Below are 15870 nucleotides of genomic sequence, written 5' to 3' on the forward strand. Positions count from 1 at the left end.
AATAAATTTTTAACCAACCCAAAGCGACCAAATTTACTCGAATTCGATTTTAACGGAATTATGCTCACCCCTACACCTACACAATGATGGAAGTAGCTATGAGAATAGGTGGAGAGGCATCATGGTTGTGATATACGTAAATAGAAGGATGTATATGTAGAGAGTTGGGATAGGATTATGGGTCTTTCTACATTGAATATGTAAGGGATGAAATTTGACTATGGATCTTCCTTTATTGAATAGGTAATGGTGAAAATGGGTCATAAACTTCCTAAATTAAGAAGGTAATGGAAGAAGATAAAAGGGTTGAGTGTTCAATTTTGAATTTTGGAACATATGTGGAATTTTAATTTTCATGAATGCATAATGAAGGGTAAAATTATCATATCATTAGAATTTTTGTCATCTTAAATACTACTAAGTTTTTTTTTTCCCTTTAGTCTTTTTAGAAGTAGTTTAATATGATATAAATTTGTATTAAGTTTCGTTCACATTCATATAAATTTAAATTCAAAACCTAAAATTAGAAACCAAACTACAATATAGGTTCGCAAAATTAAAAGCTTTGATAAAATCATCTAAATTGGCTATACCCATGCATGTCCTTAATTAGCTCTACAATTTAATTGTCTGGACTTTCGCAATGGGTTTCATAGGGGACAATTTTATTTTTCTTTGAGCCCATTAAGCAGCGAACACGGACAATAGAGAACTAACGAATCGTTGGGCTTTGTAGGTAAAGCCTGAAACCTGTACTGGGCTTGAGTCCAGAATGGAACTAAAGAAAAACAATGCCCATAGGCCGTGTTACAGTGGAGCCCGGGGAAAAGCCCATTTATGGAGCTGCAGAAGCTAGCTAAAAGAGTGAAAATGTATATTATATAGACAATAATTCCGCCCACCGTGGGGCTCGAACCCACGACCACAAGGTTAAGAGCCTTGCGCTCTACCGACTGAGCTAGACGGGCAATGAGTTCAACGGACATTATTCCAACATAAAATTTGCTTTCACTATCTTTGACTTTTAAATAATAATTCTTCTATAATATAACATAATCATACTATATAATCAGATTTAAAATAATAAATTACTAACAAAAGAAAATTAAAAACTTTAAATTAGCATAAACATTAACTATTTTAATTAGAAAATGTATGAAATTAAAAATATCAATTAAAGTTTTAATAATTATTAATTAGGAAATAATTAAAATTTTAAGAGAAATATTTAAATTAAAATTAAAAATTTTAATTACAAGCATTAAAAATATTAATTGCAAATATTAATAAAAAATTTTATTTAATTTTTCAATTAGACAATATTTAAAATGTCTATCAAAAATGTTAATATTTATGTTAATTAACATCTATATTGGAATTTATAATTTCTAAAATTATTATTTTTAAAAAAATTAATATAATAATTACTATTTAAACACTATATTATCCTCAATTAATTATTTTGGTTAATAAATTATTAAGTGTTAAATGTTTTAAATTTATAATTATTATTACTTTTATATTTAATGAAGTATATATTCTTAATAGATTTTTGTGTTGAAAAATACAGTTGTTTTTCATATATTCATTGCATACATGTCAATGGAATAATGATCATCTTCCTAATATACGTATTAGGATTCTAATGTTAAATTAAATATTGACATGGAAATTTTGTGTATATTTTTAGGAATTTTACAATATGAATCAAATAAAAATATTTCTATAAGACAAACATCCTATTTCATTCCACGCGAATACTTTTGATATTGCGAACCAAATGACCCCTTAAAGGTTTGATAACTTTTTCTCAAGATTTTAAAATTTACATTAACCTATTCATCTATTTACAAAAAGATAAGTGCAAGGAAGGGATATAGGTATCTCAAAAATTATTTGTCCATAGAGGTTTCTAACTTTTGAAACGTTATACATGGGAGATTTTAGTTTTTTTGTCAAATCTAAAAGATGACTCGTCAACTTTTTAAAATATCATCAATTTTTTTTTTATTAAACTTGAAAAGAAGTCAATATTCTTTCACAAAAGTTAGGACAATTAATAATTGCTTATGGATAAGAACGACATTGTCATTTTTTAAAGTTAGGAAGTTAAATATAATGGTTTAAAAAAAAGGAATAATGTAGGAAAACTTTAGGTACTAATTATGTGAACCTTTCTTGGTTTATGTTATCCTTGGCTTACTCATTAATATGCTATCTCTCTCTAGATATTGCCAACACAAATTGATTATTTATTCTCACAAATGAAAGATTTATTTCTTGAGTATATATCACACTAAATAAAGGCACATTGACCAAAGTCAAGTACTTTATTGTGTAAGATACAATGATCAAAGTCATGTATTTATAATGGTTAATGAAGGGTTTCTCAATCAAGATACCTGAAATAATGGGGATGCATTGGTCAAAGTCATGAATCTCCTTAATTAATGTAGCATTAAAGAATGTATCACATTTAATCAACGTACATTTACCTTGAAAGAAGGAAAAGGTCATATGTCTGTATTTATGACTATTCGATAGATTGAGTCACTTATTGATTTATATATAAAGGACTCTTGGTCTCTCTCTCACCACTCAATTAAGTTCAGTAGAATTTCTATCACCAAGTCAAACATAAGAGTGAGTAAGGGAAGAGAAGATCAGGTAGTTTTCTACATAATAGAGACTTGATCAACTTGGATAGAAAGAAATAAGAGTTAATTGCATCGAAGTTTGGCTATCTCGGTGGAAATAGAATGAGGTATATTTTGAATTACATTTCTTATTCTTATTTGATTATAGTTCATAAAATTAGTTGAAGGACCTTTTATAGATATTTTATGTCTTCATGTTGGTGAACCTTAAGAGTTAACTAAAACAAGTTTAGACATAAGAGATGCATCATTATGTTGGGCATTGAAATTTATTGTAGCAAGTTTAAGAGAATGTCTATTTTTTCTCTAAACACCTATGCTTACAAAAAAAAAAAAAAACTGTTCTTGGAAGTTTTAATATTTGTAGTCCTAAATTGATTGAAAATCAAAGTTTTGCCAATAAAAGTGACTGAGAGCAAATGAAAAATATTTGATATGCATTTTCAGTTAGAAGGATGAATTGTGCTTATTTGTACCGAAAATTGTTATGTATTGGTAACTAGAATTACGTCATGACCTCCCAAGAAATTTGGTTCAAGAATTTTATTTTGAAACTTTGAAAATGAATTTTATTTCAAGACTTGTTAAAGCATTATATGATGATTTCTTTTCTAAAAACAACAAGCATTTAAGAAAGTCAAAACACAAAAATTTTGGATGCCTTGATGTTAGAGAGATGATATGAGATGAAAGGTATTGATGGAACAGATTAAGCATATACTCAATTAATTAAAGTCTTGGTGTATAAATGCATAATGAGCATGTGATGTCAAGTGGATTGACTTGTGGTTTATAATTTATGTGTATGCATATTATTGAAAATGAAAGATGATAGAAAAATATTTATGGTGTTTTGATATTATTGTGGAACCAATATAATGTATGAACATAAGTGAATAATTCATATGTTTCTTTATTTTGACTTATCTAAATAAATGTTAATCATGTTATACATGTAAAAAATTGTGTTAGGTGACTGACATAAAAACGATGTAATCCACATTAGTAATTTATTAGGTGTATGGTGAATATTAATAAAAAATTAAAAGATATATGATTTTTGATGTGATCATTCGAATAAGTGGGAAAATATTGGAAATTTGTGTGTGTGTGTGTGTGTGACGAATATATAAAGATACATAAGTTACGTACCTTATTTATTGGAATGTAAGATATAATAAATAAAGTAATGCATCTATAATGACTAATGAAGAGTATCCCAATTAAGATACATTGAAATAATGGAGATCTATTGGTTAAAGTAATGAATCTCCTTAATTAATATATCATTAAAGAATGTATAACATTTAATCAAAGTACATTCACCTTAGAGGAAGCAAAATGTCATATGCATGTATTTATAACTCTTTAATAGATTAAATTACTTATAGATTTCTATGTAAAGGATTCCCGATTCCTCTCATCACTCAATTAAGTTTGGTAGAATCTCCATTATTAAATCAAACATAAGAGTAAGTAAGGAGAGGTATTTCAGACCTCGCTTATATTAGTTCTGAGTAGGATTTATCTAATAAGATCTCCTCTTTTGGAGGTTTTATTAAACATTTTTAAATTGCACCATATTTTATATTTTATTTTAAAGTTTTTATATTTATTTATTTTTAAGGAGTTAATTAAAGTCCATTATATTCAATTTAGAGATAATTCATGATCAATTAAGTACTGTTTGTCAAACAGGTTTGTAGGGGGTGCTAATATCTTCCTCTCGCATAACTGAACTTTCGATCCCAACTCTGATAAATGTAGACCGAGACTACTAGTTTCTTGACTTAGGATTAGTCTAAAAGACCAATCAATGAGTAATAATTATGTGAACTAATCGTACCTAAAAAAATAGCAGATTAGTGGTGACTCCACTGAACTTTTATTATTATTATTATTATTATTATTATTATTATTATTATTATTATTATTATTTCTCGCTATTCCGAACCTTTTTTCCGAGACGTTGCGACAATAAGCTTTTCTACATGTTATCTTTCTTAAATTCAAAATGAGATTTCCCATCACCTAGATTCTTACTTCACACTGAGAATGTTTTAATATGCACAAACATAGCTGGCTAAATATTAGAATATTCAAGTTTCCCATCTTATATAAATAAAAATAGTGGTGAGTATTTAATCAATATGGTTAATTCGGTCAATTAGCCGAATGAATCGAAAAAATTTGATGGTTAAAGAAACTTGTTAACCAAAATGAACCGAAATTTCATATTAACCAAACTCGATACCGACTCAACCGGATTTCAGTTAAATCAGTCAATCGATTTATAATATATATATATATATATATATATATATATATATATAATTTTAGTGTATACATAATATATAAAATATCTTATTATAGAATATATTTCATTATTAAATATTAATTTATATTATTTAGTTAATTTGGTTAATCAAACATATTAAACTCAAAAACAGAACCAAAAATTAAAATTCAATGAAAATGAAAATCAAACTAAATCAAATAAATTTTTAATAGAACCAAACCCACGGAATTTACTGGATTAATTCGATTTTAACAGAATTATGCTAACTCCAAAATAAAAGGATGTCAAAATATAATTCATGTATGAGTTATGAATAGGGTTTTTAGATAAACAAATTACACTACTATAATCCATTTTATGATGCATTTGGTTCCTAGACAATAAAAACACAATATTTTCCTTAAATATACGACATTTGCAGTTCATGAATCAATGCTTAATTCAAATAACAATTTATTTAATAATTATCAAATAATATAAATAAATTATAATCAATCAATAATTTAAATTAATTTATATTTATTGAATAATAAATAAAGCATGCATGTCTTGTCATCTTGGCACTGGTTACTACTGGAAAGAATGGCTCTGTAAGCCCAACCAAGAAGGTAGCCCAACGCTTTAACGGCCCAAGATGTATCCATTGGCCCAAAGTAGGCTCCTGCATTGCTGTGGACCCACATTCATGCTTTCATGGGCCAGTCCCTCATCTTAGTCTTCCTCAAGTTGGGCTCTACTTAATGTAAATGGCCCATTTTTATTTGAGAAAAAATTAAACTATTAAACCAATTTTAAAAGAAAAGGGTTTTTTTATGATGATATATTAAAATTTAAATATTTTTTTATGAATACATAATATTTATAATCTTATGGTATTTTTTAATTTCCAAATGAATATATAACTCTATTTAATTTTTTTTTCTTTTATTGACGACCCAATGAATAGTAGGTGCATTGAAAATTAATGATCGATATGCTCTAAATATATCAACTTATAAAAGGAAGTCAAAACCCAGCAATCACTATTCAAGTCAAATCCTCTATTAAAAGCAATTAACTCTAATCCAATAATGAAGGGAGAGATCCACGTTGATGCTTTAAACCTCCGGAGTGATCCACGCCCCTGTGTCATAATGACGGATCACCCCAAGGGTCAAACCTCGCCACTATAAAGAATGGTGATGCAAACAAGTCAAGGTAACTCACTCTTAACGTACTTAACTATTGCATTCAATCTTTTTGAAGTGTTCCCTTACTTAGGCATTGGAGTGATCTCCTAGAGTACACCCCGGGTCCTCCAAGCTTGCTATGTTTCGATCCCTTTCAAGTCATCGAAAGTCGAAGAGCGACGGTCGCAAGTCATCACCAATTTTATCCCGTAACAATAATATTTTAATTTATTTAACTATTGGAGTATCCAAAGACTTGTTAAGAAGGATTTTGCCCATGAAGTATTATGATAGTTTTATTGAATAGGAGTATCTCAATCATTCCCCATACCAAAATGTAACCACAACCAATTATATTTCCATGCATAAGTATATGTGGGATTATCTGCATCACAAATCTCTTGAATTGAAGTACAAAGGACTACCAGGACTTGTCAAAAATCTAAGCACAACAAATTTGCATACTAAACATCTTTCTTATTAGTTGGAGATATTTCATCAATAGTGAGTAATGAAAGAAGTGTTTTCTAATGGTAAAGTCTCGTGAAAGTTCATTCAATTTGAGATATCTTAGTAATTGTCAAAAAACTCTGGTCTAATTTTTGTAAAATAGAAAAATCAAATTTATGTTAAGTTAATTATGAAGATGCTTGCTCTTTTCAACAATTTGTGTAGCGTCGACATCGGGTTTTGAAGACCCATTTGGGTTGCTAACATTTTGGTGACTATAATTTATAAATTAAATAAGCATAGATAATCAAATCATTGATTTCCTAACTTGTCTTTATCTTTTAGAAAATAGACTCGCTACTTTATTTTAATTTTTGGAAAGGCAAAATAAAAGAAAATCTTTTGAAAAGAGATTAGGTTCGGGAGTACCTTTGTAAGTAGGGAAGGTAATTCTTTAAATATTTTTTTTGTTAAAATTTAATGAATTAGCACTCTAAAACACCTATTCCATGAATAGTTACCGTACTTACCTTATATCTGTGTGTATCTCTCTTTGTTGAAAGAAAATTTCTATAAGAAATGACTTAATTTTGGAAAAATATTGAAAAAATCTAACTAAAGGACCAAGTGGTCGACCGCCTTTTGCAATTTTTCATTCCTTTTGCTTGTTCAATTTAGAAATTTACCAACTATTAACTTCTTCTAAAAAGGCTTTCATAAAATGCAAACAAAAGGACTTAATCTCATGATAATACTATTACTTAATGCCTAATCAAAAAGCATATACAAACATGCAAAAAAAAAAAAATGAAGAAAAGAATGAAAATAGACTTTTTAGTTTTTATTTGGTATGATTGGATCTATAAAGTAGTCGCCTACAGATTCCTCCAAAGTGGAATCAAATTATATGTAGTTCTCAAAAAGACATTTTTAATTTCAAAGTTAAAAATATTTTTTTAGTTATTTTGTGAAACCCCTTGAATTTGTGATTTGGTTTCTTTGGAAGGAAAATTATAAAATTCAACTTGAAAACTTTTATTTTATCTTTTAGAATAGAAACTTTTTAATCCATTCAGCAGTTACAATATGAATGGTTCATTAAAAAGTTAAATTTTATAAAAAGATATTTTTGGTTTCTTTAGAAAGGAAACCATAAAATTCATTTTGAAAAATGTGAATTTTTGGAGGAAGAACTACAAATCCGACTTGACATTTGTTGAAAAAGATTAGAAAACATCTAAACGCATCATCATGGATGTATTACTCCAAAATGTTTTTGAAAATTTTGTTAAAGTATGAAAACTTCATACAAATTCATTTGTTTAATGAAAAAATTAATTTTTTTATAAAGAAATTATGAAAACTTCTAATAAAATTTATTCAATTTCAATTAAATATTTTCTAACAAGTGTAGAGACTCCAAAATACTTGAAATCTCAAAGGAAATCAAGAAAAAGTGCATAAAATAGTACTCTTAAGATTTGGTGGTTGACCACTTGTAGGCCCTGGTTGACTGCCTGTAGCCAATGACTACTTTTTTTAAAAACGAAAGGGGGTCGATCAACTGGCTACATGGACCCGTCAACCACCTAAAATCACATTTCCATATAATCATGCAATTTTGACTTATAAACATGTTTTTTCCTATGCAATTTAGAGGGAACATGTTCTATTACTCTTAACATGCACTTTTTTGCATAGATTAAGAGAGAGATCATAAATATTTAATCTTAATACTACATGATCCTCATTGTCTTATTTTGATGATAACAACTCATTAGTGGTTCTAAGTTAAACTAATTTCTGCACACTAAGTTGTAGGAGGTATAAGTGGAGAAAGCACACAGATACAGGTTTTAGTGCTAAGATCAAGTGAACACTCTCATAGGCAAAGATCAAGTGGACATTTAAATAGGAAATATAAAAGCGAACAATTACTCGGAAGAACTCAAGCACATCCAATAAATCAAATGTAAAGTCATAATGTAATAAGGAGTGTTTGAGGCAGGAACTACTGCAACTCTTACAGTATTGTTTCACGCATGTTTATTGAGCACGAGTTGAGCAAATTGCATGTGCATACTAGTTCATAAGAGTATATAGGATTTCACTAAGTCATGAGTTTAATATTCATGGTTTTCAAAAACAAAATAAAGAGTTTGATAAAAATATCCTATACTCAAATGTATTTAATATGAGACAAGTTTTAAATCATCTTAATTTTGTAATCGTTTATAGACTTGGTCCCAGTTGAATTAAAATCTCATTCATGCACCTATCAAGTTAATGAAGAAACAGGGCAAACCATCGACAGTTTAGCCCAGGTGCATCAACGGTTTCAGGGAGAGAGCTTAATAGATTTTGGCTTGAATGAAACTATCCACGGTTTGATCAAATCGTCGACGGTTTGCATTGGAATTCTAAACCCAACAACTATAAACATCTAGTTTTCAAAGTATTTAATTTTTTTATAAAGTCAATGGCCATAAAATGGCTAGTAGTTCAATTTGCCTATAAATACAAGTCCAAAGACTTGTTTAAACATTTATTTAGTAATTACATATCATTTCCAAGCACATTTCATTTTAGTTCATCATATTTGTGCTCAACATATCCCTTGCTCTTTAATCTCGTTGTGATTCATTACTTTGAGAGAGTTGTATGAGGTTCTCATTGTATCAAATATTAGCTTATTCAAGGAGCATTGTTATTGTAATTCATATTCATCTTGTAAGGGTTCTTTTTGAATCAAGTTTAAAAGGGATTGATTCCCTTGTTTGGGTTCTGTGTGAGCAAAAGGGATTTGTTCTCGTGTGAAGGTTCTTGGTGAACCGAATTGCAAAGGTTCTTGGTGAATCTTGCTGAAAGGCTCTGTGTGAGTGTAAAGGGATTTGTTCCCTTGTGGTGTAAAGGCTTCTCCACCGGTGAAGGAGATTGTGATGGTGGATTGAGAATCCTTAAGTGTGTCTCAAAATATCGACGTAGGCAAGAGGCTAAACCACGTTAATATTATTTGTTGAGCTTTTCTTCCCTACTCTTTAATTTATATCTTGTGCATGGTTTAAATTATATATATTGTGATATAATCATTTACATCTTGCCAAGATTTTATATTTTGTAGAGAAAATAAAAAATATGCAAAAGAGTCTATTCACCCCCCCCCCCCTTTTAAACTCAACTCTAGGACCAACAATTGGTATCAAAGCAAGGCTCTTATATTGCTAGAGTAATTTCTAGAGCGAAAAGATCAATGGCATATATGGTGAACACTTCTTCCCAAGAACAATTCATGGACAGACCACCGAGGTTCAATGGCACCAACTATCCTTCATGGAAAAATCATATGGCCATCTTCATTTAATCGTGCAATCTAGATATATGGGAGATCATCTCAAATAAAGACTTTTCCTTCTCCAAGAAAAATGAAGATATTCCAAAGTCAAGAATGGAGTTAACAACCGTTGAAAAGAGGTTAGCACAGCTTAACTTCAAAACAAAGCATTGTCTCTATTGTGCACTAAGCGATGAAGAGTACAATCGCATTTGCAGATGTAAAACTGCAAAATAAATATGGGACATGCTCAAAGATGCATTCGAAGTTAAGAAGAATGGTGATGTGGATGTTGCAACAACTTAGGAAGAATTTGATGAACTTTCCACTGACAATGGAGTAGAGAAGGAAGCAGAATATTCTTGTCTCATAGCTAACGAGCAAGAAGAGGTAAGTTACGATGACGATGATTATACTCCTTCGTATGATGAATTAGTGAATACTTGCACCAAATTATTTGATGAGCTTGACTTGGTCAAAAGAAAGAACAAAAATCTTGAGAATGAGCTTGTTTTATTTAAACAAAGGGAATCCTCCTTAAAAGAAGAAAATGATTCTCTTAAAAAGAAAAATGAGGAGTTCTTAACTACTTTTGAAAATGATTGTGAATATTTCAAAAAGAAGGCTGAAAATCTGAAAAATCAAATTGAAATCGTGAAGGAAAGTATTTCGAAAGAGTATATGTCTTTGAAAAGGCAAGTTGATGATTATAGTAAGATTATTTGTAAATTCACCAATGGGAAAGAAAGCTTTAATAAGCTTTTAGGAACCCAAAGAAATAAATTTTACTCAAAGGGTTTGAATTATGGTTCCTCCTATAATTCCTATGGTCATATGAATTTTTATGCATCATAAAATAGGGTAGTTAAGCTAAATCCCTCACATGCAAACAAAACTTGTTTGTATTGTGAAATAAAATGTCATATTCGTTACTCTTGCCCCTTTAGAGGTGTTAGAGGTAAAAAAAGAAGTTAGAATGAGTAGTCAAGAAAACAAACCCCTTGGGACCCAAGGAAGAATGCGTACCAAAACGAATTACAAAATTTTTAGAATATTGCTTCCTTAGAATATGATACCCCATGGAAGAAATGTTTAAAAGGATTAGATGTTACTACACATATCAACAAAGTGTACATTTCTTTTTGGGAGCCTTCCAATAAGAACTCCATGGTTAAGCATGTTTGGCTTGGAGTAATCTTGGGATGGGTGATCTTGTGGGAGTGGGAAGTTTTCTCAGGAAGTGTGTGAGTTAAGACAAAACACACTGAAATGGACATGTGTTGGTCTGTGAGGCCAGTCATTAGTGCGATAAGGCCCACCCCCCTATTGTCTGGTCCAGGTGGAGGAGGAGAGATGCAGTGCTTCCTGGCAGACCCAGGTTAGGGCGTTACAAAATGGTATCAAAGTCATTACCCAACCAAAAGTGTGATGAGATTCACATCGCCTGGGTTTGGAAATGTGGGTTCGCAACGAGGATGTTGCATTGTGTAAGTGAGGGAGAATGTGATATGCCATGGAAGAAAGGCTTAAAAGGATTAGATGTTACTACCCATATCAACAAGGTGTACCTTTTATTTTCGGGAGTCTTCCCATGAGAACTCCATGGTTAAGCGTGTTTGGCTTGGAGTAATCTTGGGATGGATGACATTCTGGGAAGTTTTCTCAGGAAGTGTGTGAGTGAGGACAAAACACACTAAAAATGACACGTGTTGGTCTGCGGGGCCAGTCATTCGTCCGATAAGGCCCACCCTCCTGTTGTCTGGTCCAAGTGGAGGAGGACAGACGCAGTACTCCCTAGAAGACCCAGGTTGAGGCGTTACACAGAACCTAGGTTTAGTTAATAGGATTTATGTAATGACCTGGAGAAATTATGATATTTAAATAATAAAGAGGGATGGAAATGGAAATAGTAACAGAAGGAGGTAGTTGACTTCGTCGACAAATGTGAACCGAGAGAATTTATCAAGTCCTCGTCGACGAACATAGGGGATTCTTCTACGAGGGTATAAAAGGACCTCGTCGACGAAGACAAGTTTCATTGACGAGAAGATACCGAGAGAGGATTTTGGGAAGTCTGAAATTCATCGACGAAGGTGCAGGTTCGTCAACGAACTTTCTATAGGACTTGACAACGAGGTGACGTGTCTCGTCGACTAATCCAGTCCTATAAATAACCCAAAACCCGGATTTAAATGTAAAAAATTAAGAAAAATATCACTCTCTCTCTCTCTCTCTCTCTCTCTCTCTCTCTCTCTCTCCATTTAATTTCACTCCCTTCTCTCTTCGATTTCGGCTCCGTTGTTCGCCAGATCGACAATCTGAGCCCATCACGACGCTCCTGGGGAAGTTCTCTCCAAATCTACAGGAGCAAATCGTTGGTGGAAGCAACTTGGAATTCATCCCTGAGTTAAGGTAAGGCTTTTTATTTGAAATCTGGTCTTTCCACAATTGTAGGAAATGATGTACTCGAATAAATACTGAAGTTTAGTTCTTAGAATTATCATTTTCAGGGTATTGCTTAGGGTTTCCTACGGGTGTAAGACCAGAATTATAGAGGGGCTTTTCAGTTGCCAGGTAAGGGGATAAATTAAAACAGTTATTTTCATTGAAATTATTATTATTTAATAGTAGAATAATTTTTAGAAAGCATGTGATTATATATGAGTATGATTTAAGAAAATGTAAGTTTGGAAAAATATTGAAATTGTACAGGAAATGTGTTTTCAGAACGGAATATATGGTTTCATTCAATACGTGTGGCATGAATATTTATATATATATTATACCATGTTAAGTTAGATTTACAAGATAAAGCATGTCGATAAATATTTTCAAGAATAACATGATAAACACAGTAAATTATGATTCGGGAATATATGATATGTTTGGCGCAAGGCCGTAATTGATGTTTGGCGCGAGGTCGTATTTACTCATGTTATTCGGCGCGAGGTTGTATTTATTCATGTTTTCGGAACGAGGCCGTAATTATTATGTTAAAGTAGAATTCATAAAATGCTATTACTTGATTTACAATAAACAGTATATGATTAAGTATATATGTTATCAGAACTCGGATATTAGTTTAGTACAATTTCAGGAGCACGGTACTGTAACTTATAGATCAGATATCTATGATCAGATTGGTACTAACCACCCCACAAGGGGGTGGGAGATGGATAGTCGATGTGGCTTTCAGTGTAGAGTGTAGACGTCCACCTGGCAGTCCAGACCAGGGTGTGGCGAGCCCATCGTACTTACAGACATTTTTGACTCGGCAGTGGTCTGCCAGCCATTGTCGGGTCCCGCCTTCAGGCTGCACAACCCATCATGGGGGGTAATACATGACATCAGTTAGCTATACATCCTGGATAGTTTTCAGTATTATAAATTATATCAGATAACACATGATTAGTATGATTACTTGAAAGTATGAAATTAGATGTTTATTTAATCATATTATGATTTATGTTTATGGTATGTGAAATGTATGGTATATGTATTATAACATTAAATATTCATGTTGTCACATAGCTAATTTTAATTTATCTACCCTTACTGAGAGGTGTCTCACCCCGCATATTAAATAATTTTTCAGGAAACCCGGAGAGACCGGCGGGTCAGGGCCGCCGCTGAGTGAGTTGAACTTCCCTGCTAGAAGGGTAAATTCTGATCTAGGATCAAGAGATTTTTGTTGTGCGATCCTAGGTTTATTTTGGTATTTTTGGGAGATCGTATACAAACACAGGTATTTGAGAATGTATATAACTCTGGTGTTTGGATTTTATGGTTATGAAAATGTGATTTAAATTTACTGCTGCTTAGGTTTCCGCTGTGTTTGACAGGTGTCCCCGATACCACGGGTTCGAGTTGACCATTTTATTTATTATGTTTCATTTTATATTAAGATAAGCAGGTCATTACAATTTAGGTAGATTTAACTATACTTAGGTAAAATGGGATAAGTGTTGACTAAGTGAGTGTATATAGTGCAAAATTAAAAACACTTGCCACAATAGCACTCAAAGTGTAAAAACTCAGTTTACGCATAATAATAGCTTAATTACTATGCTAGGGACCTTAGAGAATCAAGCCAATATTGATGAGTTCAAATGTTAAAACCAATATTATCTTTAAAATTGTATTTATCCTCATTGATTGGTCATTTTTTATGAATGAAAGTATTGGCTAAATTTTATGGGATGAAATAGCATGCACACCCTCACAAGCTCTTTATTCAAGTTTCTTCTTTTGGAATAAATTTATGGGTAACAATAGAAAATTCTTGTATTTCTGAGGTGAACAACCTAGGTCATCTACTTTGATTAAAATCTCATAACCCACCTCTTTAGACAAGAGATGCCTTCCTTAATCATATGAACATATGATGGTAAAACTTAATTATGAATATGCATAGTCAACATTTTTCTTGCATAATATTGAGTCTTAAGGAAATTAATTATAACAACATGAGTACTACGTACCATCCAACCTCCAACTCATTTTGGAACATTTTAAGCCAAAAGAACTGTTCCTTTCTTTTTTATGATGATCAAAGGGGGAGAAATAGGTTGGTGTTGTAGGTTGTCGTTTGTTGGGTGCTGTAGGTGGGTGTATTAAGTACAAATCTGTACAAATTTATAGTGTAGCTTAAAACGATTTTAATGGAAGTTCATATTTGTTACTTAATCTGTTTTAATGAAGTTCAGTTTATTTGTTGATTTGTCTTAATATAAAATGAACTTTCTAGTTTGTATAGTTGTATGTGATAACTCTAATGGATATGAAATATCTAGTTGAATGTTTTAATTATGCCTTATATGCATATAGTAAGGGGGAGAAAAATTTCATCTTATTCAACAATATGCATAAATTAAGGGGGAGCTTACAATTATATCCTATGAAACACCAATGGTTTGTCATTATCAAAAAGTGGGATATTGTTAGCCTGAGTGACTACATTATACTAATGGTTGTATTTTGATTATAACAACCCATTAGTGGTTCTAAGTTAAACTAATCTTCACGTACTAAGATGTGACAGGTATAAGTGGAGAAATCACACAGATACGGGATTTAGTGCAAAGATCAATCGAAAACTGCCATAGGAAAAGATCAAGTGGACATTCAAGTTGGAAGATCAAAGTGAACAATCACTCCACAGTGTCGCGATGCTCCCGAACGCGAACTTGGGATGGGTGTAAAAGGTGGATTTTTAAAAATGATATTTTTGTGGAAAACAATGTGCATGGAGTCGCCACTAACCTTTTGAAGTGTGGTTAGAACACTTGATACTACCCCAGTAAGGGTAGAATCGGTCTGCATTACCAGAGTCAGGTTCAGGAGTTTGGTTACGCGATGGGAAGGTATTAGCAAGCCCTACGCGACCATTCTTACGAACGGTACCTAATTAATAGAAAATTATCTCGAAATAAATTTAATAAGCCTTATAAAATTACTTCCTTTCAAAAAGTGTGAAGAAATGCACAAAATGAAATATTATATAAGTATTCCCTCATAACTGGGGCATATTGGATTCTAAAGAGCTCATGCCTCCCTTTTAAATCATCGGGATCGAAAAATCGAGAAAATAGGGTACAAAATAAACTCCCAACATTTTTGAAATTTTATAAAATTTTCCTAAATAAGGAAGAATACTATTCCGAGAGGTTTGGGACTTCATTCTGGATAAAAACAATTTTCTGGACCTCAAAAATATTTTCTCTGATTCTTCTGGATTTTTTGGTGATTTTCATAAGTACAAAAACATTTTTCTAGCCTCAAAATTCATTTTTATGATTTTTTTTGTAATTTTTCCTGAATTCTAAATAATGCAAAGACAATTAAGCAAAATGATGAAAATCAAGTCCTAAGAATATCTTTAAAATTTTTCCCTCAATTTCCTGAAATTTTTGCATTTTTCTGATTTTTATGAATTTTTTGTGAATTTTTTAATTAATAAATACC

General features: G+C 31.4%; 1 non-coding gene across 1 annotated transcript; it reads right to left on the reverse strand.

Moving 5' to 3' along the window:
* Positions 1 to 895: 895 nt before the first annotated feature.
* On the reverse strand, positions 896 to 968 carry TRNAK-CUU (transfer RNA lysine (anticodon CUU)). The gene has a single exon. It is a non-coding gene; the product is annotated as a tRNA-Lys (tRNA).
* Positions 969 to 15870: the final 14902 nt, after the last annotated feature.

Source organism: Malania oleifera, chromosome 9 (genome assembly GCF_029873635.1).
Source record: "Malania oleifera isolate guangnan ecotype guangnan chromosome 9, ASM2987363v1, whole genome shotgun sequence".
Taxonomy (NCBI): Eukaryota; Viridiplantae; Streptophyta; class Magnoliopsida; order Santalales; family Ximeniaceae; genus Malania; species Malania oleifera.